Source organism: Triticum dicoccoides, chromosome 4A, assembly GCF_002162155.2.
Source record: "Triticum dicoccoides isolate Atlit2015 ecotype Zavitan chromosome 4A, WEW_v2.0, whole genome shotgun sequence".
NCBI lineage: Eukaryota > Viridiplantae > Streptophyta > Magnoliopsida > Poales > Poaceae > Triticum > Triticum dicoccoides.
Genome location: NC_041386.1, coordinates 124,887,925 through 124,895,523, shown reverse-complemented (window position 1 = coordinate 124,895,523; position 7,599 = coordinate 124,887,925).

The window sequence follows — 7,599 nt, the reverse complement described above, 5'->3', positions numbered from 1 at the left end:
CGACTCACCGTAGAAGTAATTCTGCACAATGAAGACCTAAAAAAAGATTAAAAGCTACACATATAAAAGCATGCAGCTGCAATCATGCATCAAACCTGCCCGTACAAAATACATCTTTTGAATGTTGAAATTTTACGGTTTGGTAGCCATCTGCAATCATGCATCAATTCTCACAATCATATCATGATTGAAAATTTTCCAATTTGGTAGTTTGGAAATTAATATAACAAGCAACAATTTGAGAGTTGGGAGACATTACTAATATGATTCACTTTGTACAATGTAGTTTCACCATGATCAAAAATTTCCCAATTTGGTAGTCTGCACATCGACATTACAAGCAACAATTTTCCACTTTTTACAAAGCAGTTCATGTAGAAGATGGCAGAGAAGATGTGGGTTTGACACTACTGATCATCTGCAGATTTTGAATGATACCTTTCAGACCTTGTGATTAAAAAAAGATGTTGAACTATTGGCAAAGATTCAAAATCAATCAAGGATTATTTAATCAGCACCATGATTCTATAACAAAGTGATGAGATTTTTAGAAACTCCCAATATGTGTTTGCTTCATCCCTTGCAAAAATCCAAGCAGAAAAGTTATTATAATATGAACAATGGAAATTGAATCAGTAATAAGTGTACACAATCTATTATTGGTCAGTGCTTTTTGCCATATACGGGTTGCCTAATATGCCAATTGTAGAAAATCTCTGTCCAGACATGAGGCCTGATGGGATCCCATGTGATAACTAACAAGAACGGAATGGTCCAAGAAGAAAATTATGGGATTAAGGTAGTAGAATAGAAGACCAAACCTGAGGCTGTAGCCTATAGCGGCCGGAGACTCCTCGCACACCAGCGTTGCCACGCTGTCTGTCGCTAATCAACGACGTGTCAGCCCTGTCGGCGCCTGCCTGAGCGAAGGCAAGAAGAGACTGATGGGAGAGCGTAGCAGCATGGAGAAGCCCTTGTGGAGGATCGGCTTCGCACCACCAGTCGCCACCACCTCCCTCGACAAGGTTTAACAGCGCACCTAAAAACTTAAAAAGAAAGACATTAAACTCGGGACTTTTTTGTCAATGGTTCAGTTAGATTATTAGTTCATGGAAATTTAATGGGGAAAGAAAAGGATTGAACAAAAGAAAGAAGCATTTCCATCACCACATAGAGTATCAAATGAACCCTTGCTGCAACATGGCGGCTGATCAATGTTTGACATCTTACTTTTTCATCTACTTGTATGTAATCTTGTGTGCACTTATAGTTAGGACATGGTATGCAAAAGACAGTGGTGGAGCAAACGAACATAGCATCACAGTAGACTAACAGAGTAATCAAAGCAACCATACTACCAGTTCACGAATGATGACCATGCTTAACTTCAGACAGAGAGCGACATGCTTCAGGATAATCTGAACTAACTTTGTAACATTATCTATCAACATAATCACATACATAGAGGACCAGATGAGCTGCTTCTCAGTTTGCAGGAATAATGTTGATCACATGTCATTTATAGGACAAAGATATTTGGGTAATGCCACCATTTTGCATATAACAAATTAATAATACCTATTCTTGTTTCGTAATTTGAGGCATCAAATGTTTTAGGACAAACATATACCCCAAAAGGAAATATGATATTGCTCTGTAGTTAAGTCTGACAAGCAATAATTTAGGAACACGTGACTAAAGCAGAGAAAAGACCATGCTCTTACATGTTGAAGCAGCCGTGGCACTTGACAAGTTGACATCATGCAGAGAAGGAACACAAAGACAGCACATAATCTGGGGCTGGGAGAAAAATCAATTGAACGGAAAGGCATGTTTCACCCACATCCTATGTGGTCTGATGCGCACGTACAATGAGGAATGAGTTGAGCTTCTCTGGACCCGCCGACGGCTTGAGGAGGTCGATGTCGTTCTGCCACACCTGTTCCGATTCCCAACTAAAAACAGACAAATTAAATCATGCGGCAAACAGCGGCGAAGATTAGCATCATGCGGCAACCGGCTACGCGGCAAACCCCTCCAGCTCCCCCTCCAGCTCCCCTCTTACTATGCCCAGAGCATATACGAACGCGAGGAGCACGCAGCCCGCTGGCGCGAGGCTCGCGGTGCGGGGGCAATGGAGACTACTTGAGACCAACAATGGGGGCCGATGTGGTGGAGCTAGCGTTACCTCGGCCGTCGGTTGTCGTTGCTGTCGACGCGCCGCCTTCCTCGCATCGCCGTCGCTCGTCGTTGCCGTTGTCGCTCCCTCCCCGCGTTGCCGTCCTCATGGACTCTGTGAGGCCACGGAGATTCCTCTCTGGAGAGGCAGGGAATTGAGACCGAGGAATTTGGGGGAAGGGAGTGGGAGATGGGATACGGGGACGTGGGGACGTGGGTTGTTTTACCTTTTTTTTCTTTCGTGCGCAGATGGGTGGGAAGGCAGGGACGAGGGGAGGTTCGTACGAGGCGGGGGGATGTGCGTGTGTGTGTGATATTACCTTTAATTAATTACTAGATCATCGAATGCGCGTGTTGCCGCGCCCGTCAATTTTTGTAATAGAATGGTAAGAAATGTAGTAAGTACACATAAAACACGGGAGTTAAATTTGCATAAAGTTACACATATATTTGTTGGTTACCAAAGAGCAGAATTTAATGAGTTCGCAGGGAAATAATGCTGTGCTAGGTGACCATAGAACATGCAAACACAAAATATTGAGAATAATTCCCTAAAATAATCTTACATACACAAAAGACATGTGCTGAAACTTTAACGACAAAATACAAATTACCAATCGGGAAGAAGTTTCTCAATATATCGCAAGACATCATGGATACAGTCAATATTAGATAATGTTGTGCAAGTATGTCAACATTAAAAGCTTGTATTTGCTCTCATTCAAGACATCAAGTACATGCAAAGTTGTTTGTAAAAATACTATAACCTGCATTAGTAGAAGAATGCCTAACAAGTGAACAATGGAACAGCAGGTTGACTCTCATCCCATCAAAAATATATGCATTGTGAAGTCACACTGTATAAGCTATCTTCCATGCAAAATATAAATTACCAACATTAAAATTAACAACCTCTTCATTTGGATGGCAATCTAAGTACAACGCTCTGGAACACTGTTTTTGTCCGATACATTGCAAATATTCATGGAGTCAATCAAATAGGAAAGTAACAAGCTTCTAGAAACAAACGATCCAATTAATTATGGAACAAATATTGGTAGAATCAAGTGGTTAACACACTGTGAACAATTGCGGATATCCATAATAGAATTTTAGAACTTGCTTCAGTAATTTACCCTCTCTAAATTTATATTGTCTAAGAACTGTGTATTATATCCATTATTTTTTTTGTAAAAAATGGTAACTTATATTGTCTAAGTCTTGATTTAGAATACATATCATCTAAGAACTGTTGATTACATCCATTGAGAAATTTTTGAAGAATGGTAACTCCAACAAACTACAGTAGAGAAACTCTCTCACTCACCTTCATACCAGCAGAAGAATAGCAATCAACACAAAGGGCAGACATTATCCAAGGTTATCCTAATTAAGGTCACCGAATTATCTCTAACATGAATAATGGCAAACGATGTTGAGCACACGTGTAACTCTGTAACTTTTCTGTTCCCTTATTTTGAAGCCTTGTCTCATACGTCTATTCCGACGAAGAATGCCAAGTATGAACATCACTCACTGCATGGATTCAAAACAACGACATCAAATTAACACCTGCCTTCACCTTTTTCAAGTGGCATAAGGGTCAGATTGTAAAAGTATATATATCCTGTAAATTACATTTCTTACTTATGCGAGCAATCAATTTTTTCATGTATTATAAATCCTAACTTACAACTGTACCATCATACACCCATAGTGATAATGGGATGAATTGTGTTCTGTCACCTAGACCCAACACGCGGTAGACATTCTTGATCTGCCCACAAAAGCAACTTGGTGCATCAACAATGATATAAAAATCCGATGTGGACCACATGACTAATATTGTAATCTCCATAAGCATTTCTAAATTGTAAACCATTGTTTCTCGTGATGAACAAAGAGACCATTTCCCTATTGCATACAAAGGGTAGTACTGAAGCACCTTTTTTACACAAGAACAAAATAGAGATTCAACTACTGATAAAATGAGAAATTTAGCAATGAATATTAAGTAGGAAAACTACAGTTCAAAGCTTTGGTTCCGTATTGTGGCTTCTCAGTACAACAAAGTATATAACATCAGGTGGTGAGAAAACAAATCTTATGAATCCGTACAAAACATACCCCACCAATGAAATAATGTAGAAATCAGTACCTCACCTTCCAAATCTGTCAAGCTAGAAAATATAGAGTAGGTAAAAATATCAACCACCCAAATTTTGGTTAGCTTCGGATATAAAAGTAGGACAATGAGCAATAGAATGTTAAATAGAAAAAGTTCTTGTCATGTTCTAGTGCCTCTACAGACTGCTAAAGATCGATGTCATGCCAATTTTGCCTGTTGGAGCTTGATAGTTCGGATTTAGCATTCAGATAGTGGCACTTTGGAATGGGCACTGAAATTACTAATATTGCAGTATACTTTTGAACATGCCAAAGCAATTATGTTTCAATTTCTTTTATAAAGCTTTGAACTTTTGCTATTAAAAATAGAATGTCACATTGTAGTCATTTGCACTTTCAACAAGGATGATGTGGGCATTCAAACGTAATACTCTCTGGCAAAAAACATTAAAGTAGAAATCAGTGCCTCGCCTTACAACCCAGCAGAACCAGGCCAATCCATCACAACCGAGCTTGAATCCATCAAGCTGGAGAACTTGCATTCATTTTTTTTTTTGAGTAGAGAGAACATCATGAATAAAAATAGTGTAAATATGGTGTCAATCCATGATGTTGGCCTGGACAAAATTTCAATCGATATACATAAAAGAACGAACAGCAAGCATATACCACTCATTTAATAGTAGCCCAAGAACAACCACAGGGAAAATGTTGGAATGAGAGTCAATCCAATCTCGAGAATAGACACTTGACTGCAAGCCATCAAAATCAGATCAAGGCAAGACAAATCCTAGCACATGCATACATCGAGAATACGAATTGTCAGGGAGGCGTGGACCTTGTATTACCCACAAATTGATTATCCTGGTACTCCTCGAGCGACATGTCACGGTGTGCCTGCAACTGGTCAGCGAGGCTGACTGAAGAACACCGTGACGTGCGCCGGATCGAGCCCCTCCATTGCTCTTCGGAACACCTTCAGTGCCCACTGCGGGTTGTGCACCGAGTAGCATCGTGTCCGCCTAACCGGCGCCCCAAAAATCAGATGCCACACATCCACACGTCAGGTAGCGGTGGCGCGACCGTAAGGGAAGGAGGTGCGAACGTACCTGCGGCAAAGTGGTCACGGGCTTGTTTACCGGACGACTAGCACTGAAAAGATGGGTGGTGGAGTGGTGCAGAGGAGCTCCACGCGCAGCAGCATCATGTCCACCGTTTTCTTCGCCTCTTCTCAGGCCAACTCCATCGCGCGACCCCAAATGGACGTCCGATTTGACCGGATTTTGTCCCTTTAAAGCGGCGATGCGGTCGCGCATGTCGCGTTTGTCCGCTGGGACGTGATTAAAAAAAACAAAAAACTTAAATAAAATGTCTAAAAAAATAAATAAACGCACTTAAAAAAACTTAATATATATATAAAGATCACGGCCACAAAACGGCCCAGTTTTAGGCCGCACTTAAACGGCCCGGTTTCATAATTAACATAAAAACAAAATAAAAAAGCCGCCCACGCGCTGTTGCCACGCCCATCCATGCCCTGGCCGTCGCCGTCGCCGTCTTCAGTGGCCGCCGGTGTCGTCGTAGTCGCTGCAGAGGTTGACGTAGTCCGGCGCGTCCAGAGATGGGCCGGCGGTCCGCAGTGCACGGGGGCGGCGGGCTGGAAGGTGGCCGGTGCGTGCACCACCTCCTCCCGAGGCGAGGCGTCGCGCTCCGGCAACCTCGGCGGCGTGGGGCACCAGTTGCCCCCCACGGCGGCCACCATCTGCTCCGCCGTGCACGACCAGGTCCACCCCAGGCCCACCAGGCCCTGGTGGAAAGCGGCCACCGGCGGCTCCTCCATCACCTCCTCCTTCGGCTCGGGGATGGCGACGTCGCCGGCCGCAGAGAGGGCCATCGTCTCCTCAAGGCCCGACCATTGGCGCTCATCGTGCGTGTACATGGAGTCGTCCATGACACGCGCCATGATCCGGGCCTCCTCCTCCGCTGTCATGCGAGGAGGAGGAGGTGGCGATGGGGAAGGCGACGGCATGGGCGTCAGGCCGCGCACCCAAGTACGCCCGCGCACCTCCCGACGTGGCCGCCGCGGCCCCGACACCGTGCCGGCGAAGTACGACGCGCGTCGCACATCGTGCTCGTCCTGGAGCCAAGTGTCACATAATACGGAGTCGGGGGCGTACCTCTCGTCGTGGAATAGGTCGTTGGGGAGGAGGAGGCGGCGGCGCTCGATCTCATTGTGCCTGGCACGGCCGCTCGCTGGCACCGGTGGGACGGGGACCCGGTCCGCGGAGAGGTGCCAGTTGTTGGGGAGGTGCACGTCGCTCCACGGGACCGGCGTCCTCGTCTCCCAGTACCGCCAGCACACATCGACGGCCAGGTACCGCCGATCGCGCTCGTCGGTGGCCCTAGGCGCGATAGTGAAGGGGGCAGGCGCGATAGTGAAGGGGGCAGGCGCGGGGGCTCGAATGGAGGAGCGCGGTGGTGATGCGGGCTCCTCCTTCTTGACGGAGCCACGACGGCGTCCCGAGGAGGAGTCGGCCTCGCGGTCGTGCTTCCCCTTGCGGTCATGCTTCCAAAGGCTCATGGCTGCGGCCGGCCGGCGAGGTCAACGACGGGGAGCGGCTAGGGTTTCGAGGGGGTAGAGAGGGGCCAGAGTGGGAACTATGGACGACGACCGGTCCACGGCTTCCCATTTAAGAAGGACGGCGACCCTTCGCAGTGCGGATGATAGGTGGGGCCACCCGTTCGTGTGCATTTATGTTAGCGAGTGGGAGGTAGGTGGCCGCCTGCCACGCGGCCCCGACGCGGACGTTCGAAGCGTCCGTTCGCTGTCCGCCGCGACCCAAACCCGGCGCAAATTTGCGCTCGAAATGGGTCGGCCCGGACACAAAACAGACCAGATGGGTCCGGACCGTCGCGCGTTGGGCCGCCCTGTTTGTCCATTTTACCCCAAACGGACAGGGCCAGACAAAATGGGGTCGCGCGATGGAGTTGGCCTCAGGGCATGGCCAAACGGCTGCCCCATTGGTGCTACCCGGCAGGTCTAGCTCGGCTCAGTGTTTGCAAATCAGGTTCGGATGGTCCTTTGCACAAGAACCGGTCTCTTGCAGAGGAGGTAGCTACTATGTGAGAAAAGTATGATAAAAGGTGAAGAACGAAGGAGGTAGAGACGTAGACAGGAGAGAAGGACCAAGATGGGGACCACTAATGCGGGGTCTACTGATGGTTGCCTCCGTTGGTGAGGAAAAATGTAAATGGTAGCTTTAATATTTTAAGTCTAAATGAAGGCATGGGGCA